The sequence below is a fragment of the Balaenoptera ricei genome, chromosome 19 (assembly GCF_028023285.1).
Source record: "Balaenoptera ricei isolate mBalRic1 chromosome 19, mBalRic1.hap2, whole genome shotgun sequence".
Taxonomy (NCBI): domain Eukaryota; kingdom Metazoa; phylum Chordata; class Mammalia; order Artiodactyla; family Balaenopteridae; genus Balaenoptera; species Balaenoptera ricei.
The window spans coordinates 16739698-16758675 of record NC_082657.1 but is presented as its reverse complement, the minus strand read 5'-3'; the positions used below and the strand labels follow the sequence as shown (position 1 = coordinate 16758675).

The 18978-nt window shown below is 46.3% G+C and overlaps 1 protein-coding gene and 1 pseudogene across 2 annotated transcripts in view; one reads left to right on the top strand and one right to left on the bottom strand.

The window, feature by feature from the left end:
• The window catches only part of ATP4A (ATPase H+/K+ transporting subunit alpha), a 100169-nt gene that overhangs the window by 23486 nt on the left and 57705 nt on the right, over nucleotides 1-18978 (bottom strand). The gene's annotated exons all lie outside the window — the stretch shown is intronic.
• On the top strand, nucleotides 1662-9445 carry LOC132352938 (TLC domain-containing protein 3A-like; annotated as a pseudogene).

Sequence of the window (18978 nt, the reverse complement as noted above, 5' to 3'; positions counted from 1 at the left end):
TATTATTTATGATGGTCCGAAGTAACCTTGTTAAGTTGCGTCTTCTTATTTATGTTCTAACTTCCCTCAAAATAACATATATTTTCTGAAGTCATGGCCTAATCTGTCCTGTTCAGCACTGAGTCCTGTGGCCCTAGCCCAATGCCTAGCACACAGGAAGTGTGCAATAACCTGTTGAATGAATGAATGGATGAAGCCTCCAGGATACTAATAGGAGCTGTTAGTACATGGGGTCGTGTAAAGGCATATACCAACCACACTAATACATATACACAATCACGCAGAAGGCATCCCACGGACTGCTCCCGGACGAGGTGGCAGAGGGAAGGCTTCCTCCATGGGGCAGGGACAGGGTACTACTGTCCAAATCCAAGTCCAAAAGTTCCCAGGGGGGCAAGAAGGCCTGGTACTGTGAGGGGCACAGGGCATGCCAAAAAGGTCTCCCGGCTCATGGTTCTGCTGGGTGTTCTGAGTTGTCTTGTGGCATAAAGATGAACAGCAGCACTAACTGGCCTAGAATGATGGCCACGTTGCTGAAGCCCAAGGCCAACTTAGAATTTTTCTTTGCTCTGACTTTGTTTTCCAAACTGTTTGCTCTCCATGTCTGTGGAGGTGAAGACAGGCTGATGTTTTTCTAAAAAGGGGCAAAATAAAGGAAGGGTCCCCTGGAGAGAACCTGGAGCCCACGATCAGGGTCAGGGGAGGAAGGATGAGGTGGAGGGGAGGAGGAAGCAATGGAGTGAGATGGTGCAGGGGGCCTGGGCAGGACCAGGTAGGAAGGCGCACACGGGGATCTGAGGGAAGAAGCAGGGTCAGCAGGATGGTGAACAGGGTCGGGACAAAGGCCAGGGTAGCAGGGAGGGTGGGATGGAGAAGGGGCTGGGGCTAGTACTAGAGAGGAGGGGGAGCTGGGCAGGGGCCAGGGGGCAGGCTTGGGGTGCTCTGCAGAGGCAGAACTATGGCTCATTCCCACCCACCAAGTAGGAGAACCCTGGCAGGTTTTTTCCCCAGTGGGAAGAAGTAGAAAACTGAAAAAATGGACAGCAGTGTGTAGTCCTTCACAGGAATGTTGAAGGCTGTCTTGTAGATGGGCTGCATCACAGTGACCTTGAACTCTGTGGCCTGGACGTCAGCCACAGCAGCCATGGACTCCAGCAGAGGGGGTGGGGTGTACAGAGGGACCAAGAAAGGTCAGCAGATGCTGAGTAACGGGGACTCACAGAACCAACCCCACCAACAGGAGGGTGCTGGAAATACTTGCCCCACAATGACCCTGGCCACCACTATGGGAAAATGGGCCCTGTGACACCACAATGGCTCCCTATAATACTCCCACTGGCCCTATAACACCCTCCAAGTAACTTAGAAACCCTGCATGTTTCTTCTGTCCCCCTAAACCAATTCCTGCTCTCCAGTAACGTGCTGCATCCTGGTTTGCCGGTGCTGTCCAGTTAGTTAAGCCTGGTCCTACCAAATTATTGAGCGCTCCCCTTTTAGTCTAAAAAGTGCTCAGTTTGGAGGTTAAATTAAATGGTCACTTTAGCCCAGTGATGCTAAACCTTGAGCATACAACTGAGTCACCTGGAGGACTTATTGAAACAGAAAGCTGAGCCCCATCCCCAGGGTTGCTGATTCCTTAGCTCTGGGGCGGGGGTTCAAGAATGTGCATTTCTAACAAGTTCCCAGGTGAGGCTGCTACTGCAGGCTAGGGACCAGGCTTTGAGAACCACTGCTTTAGATGATTACTTACTCTCTGCACCCCTCTAACCCTCTCGTCACTTCTGTAATCCTTTGTCTGTGCCTGTTGCAGCAAAAGTAGAAATGAGACTTTTCTGATAAACAAGGAAAATAAGCAACAATGAACAGGCTGGGGAAACAGCATAAACAGGCCTGAAAGAGTTAAGCAATCTTGCTTGGTTATTCTTTAGCTGTTACTACTAACACACACTTGTAGCTAGACTTGTCCTTCACAAAGCTAAACAAAGCTAATTACTCTCTGATTCCATACGAATTGTACCCTGCACCCAGCATTTACTCTCGCTGATTTCTCTTGTAGCAAATCACCCCTCGTAGCTGTTTACATTTCAGAAAGGAGGTCACAGGCCGGTAACCCAGGGTTGAACGGACCCAATTACCAGGCTGCCTGATGCCAGCAGTGACTGTTTTAAAATATTGCAAGAAGGGCTTCCCTGGTGGCGCAGTGGTTGAGAGTCTGCCTGCCAATGCAGAGGACACGGGTTCGAGCCCTGGTCTGGGAAGATCCCACATGCCATGGAGCAACTGGGCCCGTGAGCCACAACTACTGAGCCTGCGCGTCTGGAGCCTGTGCTCCACAACAAGAGAGGCCGCGATAGTGAGAGGCCCGCGCACCGCGATGAGGAGTGGCCCCTGCTTGCCGCAACTAGAGAAAGCCCTAGCACAGAAACAAAGACCCAACACAGCCATAAATAATAAAATAAATAAATAAATAAATAACATTCCCTTAAAAAAAAAAAATCCTTACTATCAGGCTTGAGTTGTATCAGGATGAACTCATTCTTTAAAAAAAAAAAAAAAATATTGCAAGAAGAAGAAGAATGCAAGACCTTCACCACTTTGATCCTTATCACTTACCCTGGACTGCGAGTTCCACCTATAAGACCCTCCGTAATTCCCCAGGATGGGGCGGGGCAGTTCTTGAGGTGCTAGCCTACTGTGTCTTCCCTTTGCCTGGCAAAGAAAATAAAAAGCCTCTCTACCTCTTATCTTCCAAATCTCTGTCTCCGTATTTTTATTCGGCATCAGTGCATAGGGAGCCAAGATTTGGCAACATACCTCATATTCCCCATCCTGTAACTCTGTCCTGGTCCTGCTTCACTCCTCTCCCTGATCCTGTAACACTCTTCCTGTCCGTCATAACACCTCCCATAACCCATCCATCCTCCCATAACCTCCCTGTTCCCCATAACCCCCTTCCTGCTCCCCATAGCCCCCTCCTATAACTTCTCTGTCCTACACTCCCCTGCCTCTATACACTTTCAATTTTTTCATATAAATCCCTTCCTGTCTCCCCCAGAACCCCTTCTTGAGACTCCATAACCTCCCCCTGGTCCTTTCCTAACCCTCTCCCTGTCCCACAAGAACCTCCTTATCCCATGTAACCCTCTCCTGGACCCCTAAAATCTTCTCTTTGTCTCCCATAACCTTTTCCCATTCTTTTCTAACCTCCAGCCTCCTTCCCACATCTTTCCCCTCCTTCTTCCAACTTTCCCCAAAGTTTTTGGGGAAAAATCCCTTCCTTTTCCCCAAAAACTTTCCTGCGACCCTACAATTCCCTCCTGGACACTCAGACACCCATCATCCCCCTGTCTATCCCATATTAGCTCTGGCTGTCCTCTCCTGACTCCCTCCCTGCTCCCTTAAGCTCCCCACTATTTCCCGATCATCACCCACAGTCAATGCCACAGCTGTCCGCTCATCCTAGTCCTGGGGCTGCCCTGGCGAGTTGAGTCACAGCGGCGCGGCCTCTGTTGGTTACCACTTTATTGTGATTGGCTTCCCTGATACGGAGGATGCTGGGAGGGCGGTGTCTCAAGCATTTAGACCCAGATTCTGGTTGGTTCAATGTACTAAGGAAGCATTACTTAGGCACGCCCCCCCACCCCTGTTCTCTGCCTGTCCTCTTGATTGATTCAATGAACAAAGATGTGGGGTTTCAACTATTTGCCTTTTTTAAAAACTTAATTTAGTTACTTATTTTTAGCTGTGTTGGGTCTTTGTGGCTGCGCGCGGGCTTTCTCTAGTTGCAGCGAGCGGGGGCTACTCTTCGTTGCAGTGGCGGGCTTCTCATCGCGGTGGCTTCTCTTGTTGCGGAGCTCGGGCTCTAGGCGCGCGGGCTTCAGTAGTTGCGGTTCCCGGGCTCTAGAGCGCAGGCTCAGTAGTTGAAGCACGTGGGTTTACTTACTCCGTGGCATGTGGGATCTTCCCGGACCAGGGCTCGAACCCATGTCCCCTGCATTGGCAGATAGATTTTTTTTTTTTTTTTTTTTTTTTTTTTTTGCTGTGTTGGGTCTTCGCCTCTGTGCGAGGGCTTTCTCTAGTTGCGGCGAGCGGGGGCCACTCCTCATCGCGGTGCGCGGGTCTCTCACCATCGCAGCCTCTCTTGTTACGGAGCACAGGCTCCAAACGCGCAGGCTCAGCAGTCGTGGCTCACGGGCCCAGTTGCTCCGCGGCATGTGGGATCCTCCCAGACCAGGGCTCGAACCCGTGTCCCCTGCATTGGCAGGCAGGTTCTCAACCACTGCGCCACCAAGGAAGCCCGCAGATAGATTCTTAACCACTGCGCCACCAGGAAAGTCCTCAACTATTTGCTTTTGTTTTTGTTGCCAGTTTGAACTCCTGATTGACTCAGTGAATGAAGTGGGTGGGCCTCAAGTACTGGCTAGTACATTCTGGGCTGATTCTTTGATAGGCAAAGGGCAGGATGTAATTTTTTTTAACATGGAAGTATTGGAAGCCTACAGTGCACCAGGCAGTGCTCTGCTCTTGAAGGCCAAGTGGCAACCAAGAGAGACAAAGCCGCAGTCCTCCCGGAGTTTGCAGTCCATGGGGGAGATGGGGAGATGTACAGGGAAAACCTGAATAAATAAACTAAATGATTTCAGAGAGGACAAAAGGCTATGGGGAATAACTAGGACATAAGGGATAGGGACCCAGGAGGGTGACACAAGGTGATATGGGGAGTGAGGAGGTCAAGGAAGACCTGTCTGGGAAGAGGACATCCAAGCCTGGATGAGGGGCTAGCCATGAGAAGATCAAGGTGAAAGAGTTCCAGGCAGAGGGGATGGCAAGTGCAAAGGTCCTGAGGTGGGAAAGAGAGTTGTGTGATCCAGAAACAGAAACAAAGGCAGTGCGGCTAGAGTGTGGAGGCAAGAGGAGAGGAGCAGACCAAGGCAGAGCCTGAACACCTGGGTGAGGGATTTGGGTTTGATCCCAAGAGCCATGGGAACATGGAGGGTTTAAGCCAAGGAAGGAGAGAATCTGATTTAGGTTGTGGGGTTTCTCCGGCTGCCCTGAGCAGAATGGAGAGTGGAAGCCAGAAGGTTTCTGTTTTGCCTGAGGACAGAGCCTGGCAGTTTCATTCTTAGAGAGAATGGGGCAGTGCCCTGACCCCTGGGTCCCTTGGACATGGTGGGATTTGGATATGGAAAGGGAGAGCATCTGGCAGAGAGAAGGCGACAGGAAACCTCAGCCAGGAATAAGCCACTTGGGACCTGAGTGTGTCTGTATCTGTCTGTGCATGTGTGTGTCGATCTCCTAAGATGATGGACTTAGCGATGCCCTTCACATCTTAGGCAGTCACCCTCGTCAGTCCCTGCAAGCATGGAAGCTGGAAGGTGTAGGGGTCGCGTAGGCAGAAATCATACTGCCCTACGGTGCCCCTCATCTCATACCAGAGAAATCGCCAACACAGGCCAATAAGAATGAGAACCCCCTTCCATGGCTGAGAGTTCCTTGGCTGGTGTATTTCTCGTCTGGTGGATCCCACGGCTGGTGGTCATGTGTCTCTTGGCCAGTGGGCTACATCCCAGGGAGACCATCACTCCCTCTAACCACTAAGGGTTTACTGTGCAACACTGCCCAGAGCCATTGCTTGGTGGAGTGTCAGCAAGCAAGAGTGAACTTCAAGGGCTGTGCCGCCTCATGCTCCCCCCAGGGGCTCACCCAACTTCTGAAGTTCCCTTAGATTACACAATCTAGAGTCTGCTTTGTCCACAAAACCAGATATAAGGGCAGGACTAGGAGAAAAGCTGAAAACAGAGCTAGGTACTTGTGCCTGGATCCTGCCTACTGTAAAAGATTAGTAAAAAGAAATCTTAATCAAGTAGAGCTAGAAGACCAGAAGGGGGCGCTCTTGTGCCCTGCATCAATAGCAGAGCCCAACAGGAAGAAGAAAGATGCCTCTTCTTTCCTGACAAGGATTCAGTCAATGAAAAGCCCTCAGCTCTTTGTTTACTATAGCTTTCCCAACTTCCTTTTCCCCACTTAAAAGTGTCCCGCTTCCCTTGCATTTCGGGGACTTGCACATGGCTCGCCATGGTCACAGACCCCAACTGCAATTCTCTGCTGATCCCAAATAAACCCATCTTTGCTGGAGAATTATCTGGCAATCTATTTGTTTCAGGTCAGTGCTACTCTGTGCTTCTTGTTCTGTAAAAGAATTGGTTTTCTTCTTGCAACCAATGAATACAGATGGATTCCTATATTCTTACTAAAATTTGTTGACAACAGTCTTTTTAATTTTGGTTTTAATTTGAATTTCCCTAATGACGAAGGATGTTAATCACCCTGCACATGCTATGGCCGCGTCGAAATTATATTTTGTGAAATGCATGTTCATGTTTTTGTTCATTAAAAATGTTGAACTGCTTGCTTTTTTCTTTTTGCAAATATTTTCTTTCAATTTGTGATGACTTTTCACATTCTTAGTGGTGTCTTCACAAGAAGAAGTGTTAAATTTTAATAAAATCCAATTATTTTAAATATTATGCTTAGGTTTTTTTGAGTCTTGTTTAGTAAATCCTTGTCTACCTATCCAAAGGTTATAAAAAATACTCTCCTGTGTTTTCTCATAGGAGTTTTATAGTTTTAGCTTTCATATCTAGGTCTGTGATCCATCCTGAATTAATTTCATAGCTAGCATCCTGGACAGCACAGTTGTAGGTTGACATTATGCAAAAAATGATGTGGTATGAAGTAAGGAAGGATTCAAGATTCATTTTTTCACTATATTGATACACAGTTTCATTAGCATTAATTGACAAGACTTTCCTGACCCCATTGTATTAAACTGGCAACTTTGTCTTAAACCAAGTGACTGTGTATATGTTAGTCTATGTCTGCACTCTTTGTTTTGCTTCACTGGTCTCTTTGTCTATACTTATACCAATATCACACCGTCATACTGTAGGTCTTACAGTAAGCATTGAAAGTTATATAGTGTAAACCCCCAACCATGTTCTTCTTCAAGATTGTTGTAGCTCTTCTAGAGGCTTTGATTTTCCCCATACGTTTTATTTTATTTTATTTTTTATTTTTTATAAATGTATTTATTTTATTTATTTATTTTTGGCTGCTTTGGTTCTTTGTTGCTGTGAGTGGCTTTCTCTATTTGCGGTGAGCAGGGGTTACTCTTCAGTGCGGTGTGTGGGCTTCTCATCGCGGTGGCTTCTCTTATTGTGGAGCACGGGCTCTAGGCACGTGGGCTTCAGTAGTTGTGGCACGCGGGCTCAGTAGTTGTGGCGCATGGGCTTAGTTACTCCACGGCATGTGGAATCTTCCCGGGCCAGGGCTCGAACCCGTGTCCCCTGCATTGGCAGGCGGATTCTTAACCACTGCGCCACCAGGGAAGCGCTATTTTATCTTATTTTTTATTTTTATTGGAGTATAGTTGATTTACAATGTTGTGTTAGTTTCAGGTGTACAGTAAAGTGAGTTAGTTATACATATACATAGATCCACTCTTTTTTAGACTCTTTTCCCATATAGGCCATTACAGAATATTGAGTAGAGTTCCCTGTGCTATACAGTAGGTCCTTATTAGTTATCTGTTTTATATATAGTAGTGTGTGTATGTCAATCCCAATCTCCCAATTTATCCCTACCCCCCCCAAATGCTTTAGAATCAAATTGTCATGTTCTATAAACATGCTTATCATGTTTATTGCTTCTCCTTCCAGTGAGGCAAACTTTCTAATCCAACCCCAGCTACTCATTTTGGCGAGAATTCAGAAAAATCTTATGGGGAAAACTGGCAGGCAGGAAAACCCAATTGCACACATTCAGCTCCTTTAGTTTCTAATCTCTCATGTCTCCCTAAATAGCCATTAAAGCTCCACTGGTTTTTCTTTACCAAACGGAGTCCCTCAGCTCGTGGTAAGCCCAGTCTTCCACGTCCCCTTGTCCAGACTCAACAAGTGCCCCAGGGAGTGACCACCAATGTCCACTTAAGCAGGAAGGGCTCCTTATTCTCTGGAATTTAATTCTTTTAGACTTATTTGCATCCAAAGCCCTTTGCCACCTTTAAAAATATATAAATTTCTTAGTTTCTCCCTTTTTTCCCCTAGCTGTTATGGAGGGGGACTGTGATATTGCAATTTATAAAAATAAATACATGGGCTTCCCTGGTGGCGCAGTGGTTGAGAATCTGCCTGCCAATGCAGGGGACACGGGTTCGAGCCCTGGTCTGGGAAGATCCCACATGCCATGGAGCAACTGGGCCCGTGAGCCACAATTGCTGAGCCTGCGCGTCTGGAGCCTGTGCTCCACAACAAGAGAGGCCGCGATAAGTGAGAGGCCCGCGCACCGCGATGAAGAGTGGCCCCCGCTTGCCGCAACTAGAGAAAGCCCTCGCACAGAAACGAAGACCCAACACAGCCAAAAATTAAAATAAATAAATACATACATACATACATACATACATACATACAGCAGCGCCCGCCGGCGGCCAGAGTCGCGGCTGGCCGGGGCCGGGGCCGGGGCCGGGGCCGGGGCCGGGGCCGGGGCCGGGGACGGGGGCGGAGGGTAGAAATAGCGGCGGGCGGGCCGCGCCAGGGCCTGAGCCGCGCGCGCGCGGAGCCGAGCGAGCCACGCCGAGGACGCCGAGCGAGGCGGCCGAACCCGAGCACCCATTCTGCTGCCGCTGGCCTGGGGCTCGCTCTTCTTCCCGGGGCTCTTCGGGCTCTGCACCTGGGGGCTGCGGCGCGCGCGGCCCGCCTGGACCCACAACGACTGCGTGATGATCGGCACCAGGCTGGTTTCTTCAGTGCAGGCTGGGTTGGCCACCGGGTCTGGGATCATCATCATCCGTTCCTGGAGCCACGTGATCACCGACAGACACTGGCTTGCCTGAGAATATGTCTGGTTTTTTATTCCATACATGATCTATGACTCCTACGCCATGTACCTCTGTGAATGGTACCGAACCGGGGACCAGAGCAGCAGACATTCCCTCGCCATTTTTCGAAACTTCCTCAGTAGAAACCGCCTCATGATCACGCACCATGCAGTTATTCTGTTTGTCCTTGTGCCGGTCGCACAGAGGCTTAGGGGAGAGCTTGGGGACTTCTTTGCTGGCTGCATCTTCACGGCAGAACTGAGTACTCCATTTGTGTCGCTGGGCAGAGTTCCGATTCAGCCAAAGCAGCAGCACACCCTGCTGTACAAGGTGAATGGAATCCTCACGCTGACCACCTTCTTCTTATGTCGGATCCGCCTTTTTCCCTTCATGTACTGGTCCTACGGCCAGCAGCAGGGACTGAGCCTGCTCCAAGTGCCCTTCCACATTCCTTTCTACTGCAGTGTGGCCAACGCCTTCCTCATCGCTCCCCAGATCTACGAGTTCTCTCTGCTGTGCAAGAAGGCATCCCAGCTCTTTGATGCTCCCCCAGCCAAAAAGGATGGTTAATTGCTCCCATGAGTCAGGCAGTGAGGGCGCCTCCTCATACTCGCTGCCTTGCCCACTCAGTGCTCCCGTGGACCAAACTGCAGATTGTGCCCTGCGTGGCCTCAGCCTTTTGGGTATTGACAAGCAGAGGGATTTGAGTTTTTTTCTAAAGAGTATTCCTATCACCTCCCGCATCTAACCTGCCCCTTTTGCAAGAGCACTTTTTTCTTCTTTTTTTTTTTGATTTTGAATTGCTTTTTTTTTTTAACATCTTTATTGGAGTATAATTGCTTTACAATGGTGTGTTAGTTTCTGCTTTATAACAAAGTGAATCAGTTATACATATACATATGTTCCCATATCTCTTCCCTCTTGCATCTCCCTCCCTCCCACCCTCCCTATCCCACCCCTCTAGGTGGTCACAAAGCACCGAGCTGATCTCCCTGTGCTATGCGGTTGCTTCCCACTAGCTATCTATTTTACGTTTGGTAGTGTATATATGTCCATGACACTCTCTCACTTTGTCACAGCTTACCCTTCCCCCTCCCCATATCCTCAAGTCCATTCTCTAGTAGGTCTGTGTCTTTATTCCCGTCTTGCCACTAGGTTCTTCGTGCCTTTTTTTTTTTCCTTAGATTCCATATATGTGTGTTAGCATACTGTATTTGTTTTTCTCTTTCTGACTTACTTCACTCTGTATGACAGACTCTAACTCCATCCACCTCATTACAAATACCTCTCAAAACTTTTCCTTTGAATTAATAGCCCTGTGTGTGGCGCTGGAGAGGACCCAAAGCAAGTGAGTGAGGTGTCTGCGCTCATTCCCTTGGAGAGTTAGACTGAATGGCCGAAGGATGTCTCTGCTGCTGGTTCCTTGGCTTGAAGATTCTGTGGTGAGTGTTTCCCTTGGCTTTTCCAGGCCATCAGAAAAAGGTGGAAAACATGTAAGATGATGAGGAGAACACTCATGATTCCAGACATATTCAGCAGAGTGACCCATATGGAAAAGTTCTCATCAGTGACCCACTTGTTCTTGTTAGCTCTCCTGGTCTGTGGAGATGGAAGGGAGATGTGCCTTCATGATGTTTGCTCTGGGAGACCATTGGAGATGGGACCAAAGCCATGGCTGAGAGATACAACCTTCCAGCGACAGCCCAAACATCATAGGATGGAAGAGATGCAGAGGGTGGGGGCTTTTGGTACAGCATGACACAGGAGATTGGCAGGGGCTCCAAGAATGACCAGCCTTGATGGAGAAAACCAGGAGATAGGACCTCCAGGGGAAGAATCAGACCTGAACAGTGGTTTTCAAAGTGTGGTCCTCTGACCAGCAGTGTCAACATCACCTGGAAATCTCTTTAAAAAGCAAATTCTTACCCACCCCCAGACTTCCTGAGTATGAAACTCTGGTGGTGCCTGAAATCTGTGTTTTAATAAGCCCTCCAGGTAATTCTGATGCAAACTAAAGTTTGAGAAGCACCAAACTAGAGGAATGAATGAGAAAGGGTGCAAGTGCCAAGGACCCTATAAGAGCTTCACTTTGACCTCTGGACTTTGTCTTTAAGAGGTTCCTTGGGTTCTGGAAGTACAGAGCCTCCTCAGCTGGGTTCTGCATGGGGTTTTACGTCCATGAACAGTGGGAAAGGATAATATAATAGTTTCACCTAACCCAAAGAAAGACATTGAGTTTTCAAATCAAACTGAAAGTACTTATGAGGAATCACTTATAGACATGCACACATAAATCTAGATATATTGTCATCCAAATCCTCAATTCCAAGGACAAGAATAGAATTTTACAAGCTTGTAGACTGAACAAACAAGATTTTATTCCAAGTACTATGGGAACCTGTCAGAGGTTATAAGCTGGGGAAGGATATGATGTGATATACATTTCTGAGGTTCTTTGGCTGCCCTGAGCAGAATGGAGAGTGAGATGCAGCAGGTTCCTGCTCTTCTTATGGGGACAGAGTCTGGAGACCTTGTGCCTGGAAAGAGAAAGAAGCAAAGCCCAGACTGTGTGGGCTCTGGGCATGTCAGAGACAGTTCTGAAACAGAGGAAGAAGGCCCCAGGAATGTCAGGTGAGAACAAGCCATGTTTGACTACGAAATTGTGTGTGTGTGTGTGTGTGATAGGTTGATGGGTTCCCTGTGCCTCCTGGGAAGTCATTGACCCTTGTTGCCTGGTAGGGTGGGCACTGGAGGTGGGGGCTGAGTAGGGCAGTGTCAGGAATCAGAGTGACCTCATGCCTCCTTGCCTTCACATTTCCAAACAATGTCATGTGCCATCAAAACTGAGCCCACAAAAAAAAAAAAAAAAAAAAAAAAACAAACTGAGCCCACATGCAGTCTTGCAAACGTACAGTCAAAGCCAAATACAGTCATGAACTCACCTACGTGAAAAGCACATGTATTTCTCTATTACACACACATACTCCACAAACCAACAGGTCCTTCTTAGAATTTCTTGGTTCTAAAGGTTTCAAGATTTCCTCCACAATAAAATCCCCATTGAAAGGAGCTTAGAGGGAATAAAAGCAGTTAAATCCACTATTTTGTGGTGACCCCCTTTGGGTGAGCAGTGAATACTATTGGCTCAACAATCTATTGGCTGGTGGGAATCTTGCCTGGATGGTCTCTTCATTGAAGAGTCCTATGCCTGGTGGGTCCATTGCCTGAGGTGTTCCTTGTCTATAAAGTTTCTTGTTTGGAGGGTCTCTGTCTGATGTTCCCCTCGGCTTTGCCAGATCAGCAGAAAACGATGAAACAAATATATATGATGATGAGGCACACTCTCCAGATTCCATATATTCTCAGCCAACTGGCTCAGATAGAAAAACGTTCAGTTCTAGCCCAGTTATTCTTCCTGTTAATTTTTGGTCAGTGGTGATGAGAGGGTGATGTGATTTTATGAGGTCAAATGAGGGGTGGTAGGAAGCGGTTGGGATCCTTGAAGCCCACAGTAGGGACAACAACCCCACCCCCAAATCCCTAAGATTAGGACAGAAGACAATGCAGTGAGTGGGGACTTCAGGAAAGGGATTTGTGGTGTGGATTTGGGGTGTACTGGTGGGGGCAAGGTCTCAGGCAACGACCAATCTTGAGAGAGATGCAGAGTGTGGACTCTCCACAATTCTCTCAAAAAGTCTTGATTGACTAAACTTCACAAGAACTCTCAAATTCTCTTCCTTTAAATATGGAACAACATCCAGCCCTTTTCTTGAATTTTAATTCCTAATCAGCTCGTTGATACTTCTTGGCAGGGCTCTCTCTCAGCATATTTCCTATTGGTGATTGGCTGTAGACTCTATGGGGTGGGTCTTGAATACACCCCCTCCACCCTGCCTAGATCACACAGCAGGGGGTGAGGGGTGGTCAAGTGAAAGCGATGGAGGGAGCAGGAATCATAGAGGGAGTGGCAGGAGAAGAGGTATAAGGGGTACTTTACTTAGAGACGAGTAGCCAATGTCCTTGAGGAAGGGGGTGGTGCTTCAGGAAAGAGGACGTGGCCATTAGCCATTAGAAGAACCTCCCAGGTTTTGCTCTAAGAGGCAGGGGAGGTGAGGGAGGCCAGGAAAAGGTCAGACAGCCAGCTGATCGGGCAGTAGAACTGAAGAAGCTTCATCAGAATCTCCTGGAGGGCTTCTTAAAACAATTTTCTGAGCTACATCCCCAGAGATTGATTTAGTGGGTCTGAGGTGGGGCCAATGAATTTGCATCTCTAACGAACTCCTAGGTGTCATGCTGCTGGCCCTGGGACCACAGTTTGAGATACCCTAGGGTAGCCACCCCTTTCAACAGGTTGCCTGGGGAAGAAGCAAAAGAAGCAGGGCTCCCAATCCCTGAGATTGAGCCTAGGGAGAACCATGGACAGGGAAGTTTTTCTACACCCCTCACCAGCAGAGCAACGGATTAAATCCACCAAGATCCCATCTTCAAGCTGCTTTTTGAATGGAAAAAAAGAATTAAAACTGTTTGACTATGAATAACTTTAATTTACTATTGATTAAGATTTGTTGGCAACAATTTTGCATGCTAGAGAATTCACGGAATGGGGGAAGTCTGACCTCCAAGTTGTTTTTCAATGGAGACTGCATTTTCACAGATACTAAATTTAACAATTGACCTAGTGATGGAATTGGTTAGGTTATTATTAGATTTATTTGAATTTTATTAATTCCAAATATTCAGTCAATAATTGTGAAGCCAATTTGTGTGTGTGTGTGTGTGTGTGTGTGTGTGTGTGTGTGTGTTTGTGGCTCAGACCTATTTCTATGCTCTTAGGAAACCCATAGACTCCTGGCACTGTGTCCAAAACAGAAGGAAACATTTGCCTTTCTCTTCATCATAGGTCCTCAGGAGCAAAAATTTGTGGGCTTTTCACTGCCTGCTGTTCCCAAGACCCTCCTGTCTAGCCTGTGCAGGGAACCTGCCACCAGCAGCCTGCAAAAGAACATTGTGACTCGGGACTTCCCTGGTGGTGCAGTGGTTAAGAATCTGCCTGCCAATGCAGGGGACACAGGTTCAAGCCCTGGTCTGGGAAGATCCCACATGCCGCCGAGCAAATAAGCCCGTGCACCACAACTACTGAGCCTGCGCTCTAGAGCCCGCAAGCCACGACTACTGAGCTCACGTGCTACAACTACTGAAGCCCGCACACCTAGAGCCCGTGCTCCGCAACAAGAGAAGCCACCGCAATGAGAAGCCCGTGCACCACAACAAAGAGTAGCCCCTACTCGCCGCAACCAGAGAAAGCCTGCGCGCAGCAACAAAGACCCAACGCAGCCAAAAAGAAAGAAAGAGAGAGAGAGACAGAGAGACAGAGAGACAGAGAAAGAAAGAAAAGAAAGAAAGAAAGAAAAGAAAGAAAGAAAGAAAGAAAGAAAGAAAGAAAGAAAGAAAGAAAGAAAGAAAGAAAGAAACATTATGACTCTCCCAAGAGAACTCAGAAGTTCTCTAATTGCCCATCTAATTAGATTAGGGGCTTCCACTGAGTTTGTGGAAGAGAAAGGAGTTCTTTATTAAAGAGAGAGATCTCTGATACCACTATGCTACAAATTTTATTAGTTAAATTAAATGATTTTTAAAAATTATTTAATTTATGTGTATCAATAATTTTAAAATATTCAACAAATGTAAATTTGAAATAAAGTAATTGAAATAAACAACCAATTTGTTGGTCTGTATAATTAAATGCAAGGAGTATCTCAAACTTCAGAGAAAAACAATAAGAAGACAACCACACAAGAACAAAATTATTTAAAGGGTCCAGGAGATCTAATATATAATATGTAGGAATTTTCAGAAAAAGAGAGGAAGTAATAAGGTAATAATAAGAGATAATTTTCCCAAGCTGGACAAAATACTGCCCATGGAAAGAATTTGCAAAGTTTCTGGCAGCACTGTGCGCACGCACAGACACACACTCCTAGGCTTGTTCTGGTGAAGTTCCTGAATTCTAAGAGTAAGACAAAAATCCCAGAAAGTTCTAGACAGAACAAGTTACTTTAAAAAAAGAGACAGGAAGTTCCCTGGCAGTCCAGTGGTTAGGACTCCATGCTTCTACTGCAGGGGGCATGGGTTCAATCCCTGGTCAGGGAACTAAGATCCTGCATGCCATGTGGTGTGGCCAAAATTTTTTTTTAAATAATACAATAAAATTTTTAAAAAGGAGAGACAATTAGGCTGCCACCAGACTTCTCATTGCCATCACTGAACCTGGACATGGGAAAATGGCTACATACCATTGAGAGAAAGAGTGACACAAAAATATTATCCCTGGTAAGATCGTTCATGTGTTCTGATTACAAAATCTTTTCATTTCATCCATGACTTAAGAAGTTTACCACTCATGTATTGTATCCATAGAAAGTACTGGAATTATTCTAACCCAACAAAAAATTGAGACATCTGAAAATAGAAGACAGAAGGGAGAGAGAACAGTGGCAAGCAAGGTGTGTTTGTGTGTATAGATATTCAAAGCCAAATGGGTTCATGTTGATAGTGGGACTAGAGATTTGTGAGATGTACTAATATTTTTTTAATCAGAGAGGTGTATTCTCTGTTGCTTCTCCCTCAAGACAAAAAGGGAGAGAAAAAACATGGATTCTAGGAATTAACAATGACGAGAAAGAGTGTGACGCCCTGGGGAGACTGAAGGCTGCCTTGAGCTGGCGTGGGGTCTGTATAAGGTGCACAGGTGGCTACAGGTGGTGCGGGGCAGAAGGTGACTGGAGTGGCCAAGACTTGATAAATTGAAGGAAAGGTGAGCACATGTGCCTGGTGGGGTGTGTGTGTGTGTGTGTGTGTGTGTGTGTGTGTGATTCTTGTTTCCTGAAGGTAATATTTGACTTTTAAAAAGAATTTATTGAAGTATAATATGCATACTGATAAGTATACATGTCAGAAAGGTACAGCTCAAATCTTCTCAAACTTGAACACATATGTGTAACCAGCATTCAACCTCCTACCCCTGGGGCCTACTTCCATTCACTGCTCCCCAGGGGTAACCATTAGACACAAATTTAGCCTGCTTTTGTACTTTCTACAGCATGAGTCTGTAGGATGCTTCTTTTGCTCAACTTTAAGTCTGTGAAATTCATCCACATTGTTGTGTGTAGTTGTGGAGCAATCATCGTCATTGCTGGAGAGTACACCCGATTTATTTTGGCATTCTACCATTGATGGGCATTTAGGTAGATGCCGGTTTGGGGCTCTTAAGAATAAAGCTGCTGTGAATATTCTAGCACATCTTTTGGTGAATGTATGTATGCATTTCTGTGGGTAGGGATCTATGGATGGAACGGCTGGGTTATTGGAGGAATGCTTTTCACATCCTGCTCTTGACTTTTCTATAGTTGCCTTGAGAAAATCATTGGCTGTCCCTTCACCACAGAAATCAGCAGGAACAATCCCAGGATGCTGGTGTCCAAGAAAGAGTTAGGGAGTAAGCAGTTGCCTTTGGACATTCACCCAATCCTCCATTCTACTGCCTTCAAACTTCCAGAACTGAGTACAGTAAGTCCCCCACATACAAACGAGTTCTGTTCTGAGAGCGCATTCATAAGTCCAATTTGTTCGTAAGTCCAACAAAGTTAGCCTAGGTACCCAACTAACACAATCAGCTATATAGTACTGTACTGTAATAGGTTTATAATACTTTTCACACAAATAATACATAAAAAATAAGGAAAACATTTTTAATCTTACAGTACAGCACCTTGAAAAGTACAGTAGTACAGTACAACAGCTGGCATACAGGGGCTGGCATTGAGTGAACAGGCAAGAAGAGTTACTGACTGGAGGAGGGAGAGGAGGTGGGAGATGGTAGAGCTGAAGGATCATCAGCAGTCGGAGACGGAGGGCAAGCTGCAATTTCACTCATGCCTGACTTTGATGGCAAAGGTTCTGGTTCTCTGCTGGATTCAATTCTATCTACCCTCTTGAAAAGATGGTCCAGTGATGTCTGGATAGTAGCTCTTTTTTTCTCATCATAAATGACACACGGTAGCACTGGATTGCATTCTGAACGGCTGCTGCAACCTTCGTGTACTGTTCTACGTTTGGGTCCTGTGCCTCAAAAACTAACAAACAGTGCCTCCTCAAATAAAGAAAATCCCCTTGCCATTTCCTGTGTCGTGAATCTCTTCGGTTCTTCAGTTACTTCTTCTTCCTCTTGTCTCTCTTCGTCCTTTCTCTGGGCACGTTCACATCTTTCAAATTTCGCAACTTGAAGGTTCGTATGTAGGGGACTGTAATTACAATTGCTGTAATTACTGTAATTACAATTGCTGTAATTACTGTAATTACAATTGCTGTAATTACTGTAATTACAATTGCTGTAATTACTGTAATTACAATTGCTGTAATTACAATTTAGAGAGACTGCCTGCTGTGTGGAGGGACAGCAACTAAGAGTCAACATGCCTAGGGCTCTCACTTGGGGCTCAGCCATCTCCTGGCTCCTAAAATTCACCTCTACTGGCACAACTAGAAAACCCAGCTAATACTCCCAAAGTTTAGAACTTAACACATATATCCCCGAAGACAAATGATTGGAACAAGGTGGACCAGGAATTTGAAATAATCTTGGTCAGTTCACTTAAGAGGATAAAAGAATATCTTAGCAACATGAATCAAAAATAAGAAATCCTTAGAAAACCAAGTGTTAATACACAACTATGAAAATAGAATTGGAATATAGAACAAAGTAGATGGGATAAAAAGCAGAATGGATACAGCTGAGTCGGAAAGTCAGATAGAGGAACCCTCCCAGCAGATTAAAAGAGAAAAAAGGGGGAGATTAAAAGGCAGTAAAAAAAAACCCCAATAACCAAGTCATATGGAGGATCGACCTAAATTTGCTTCCATTTCCGGGGGATATAGTGGAGGTAGGAAAAGTTAGCACGCTTTTAATCTGCAATGTTGAACTAGAGGTCGTTACTAAACTTCCAACCTTAAGACATATTCCAAACCTTTCCCTGCTGCTAACAGCCACTCCAGGCTTGAGCCAGCCCTGAACAATTGTGACAGCTACCCAGCTGTCTCTTTGCTTCAACTCTGCGCTCTCCCCACCCCTGCCCCAATCCACCCTCCACTCAGCAGCTAGAGTGGACTTTTAAAAAATACAGACCACATGATGTCACTCCCTTGTTTAAATCCTCCAATGCCTTTCCTTCACACTTAAAATTCAAACACCTTCCTATGGTCTACAAGATGCTGCAACATCTGGCTACTGCCCTCTCTGCAAACTCACCTCCTGACACTCTCTTACTGCTAAACTCCTCAGAGCCTTTGTACTTGCTGTTCCATTGGCTGGGACTCCTTTCTCTAGATCTTCAATGTGGAGGCTTCTTTCCATCCTACAAATCTTAACATATCCCAATCTTAAGTAGTACCACTGATTACTGTTACATCACTCTGTTTCCTTTGTAGTGCTTACCAATACCGGAAATGATCTCATTTACTTATGTCTTGTTTATTTCCTTGTATTCTGCAGGATAATGTCAATTCTGTGAGGCAGGAATCTTTCCTATCTTGTTCAATGCAGTATTCCTGGGCCCAAAAGAGTACCTGTCACACAGTAGGTACTTGGTAGATGTTTACTGAATGATTGAATGAACCCTGAGGGAACTCACACACACAGAAAAAGAAGGACAACTCATATGATTTATTATCCTCGAAAGTGCCAGTGTCGGGGGGAGACTTTGTCCAGGGGACAAAGTTAGGACATGGACATCTGAGTCCAAAGGGTCTGCAAGGAGCAAGGAGGGCCCTCTGTCCCTGGCACACTGAGGGAGAGGGGACCAGGGCATCCTCAGGGTCTCCTGGATTGTGGAGACATCTGTCACCAGACAAAGTGAGTAGAGAAAGTGAAGAACATGAACAGTCATCCCAGGATGACAATCATGATGCCCGTGGCCAAGGCCATGATAGAATTCCTCTCTGCCCTAACTCTGTCTCCCTAGCTGTTGACATCCTGGCTCTGTGGGGAAGGGGGAGGCTGGTTGATGAGTGGCCTCAGAAGTTGGGTGCAGTAGGAGGAGTTGATCCAG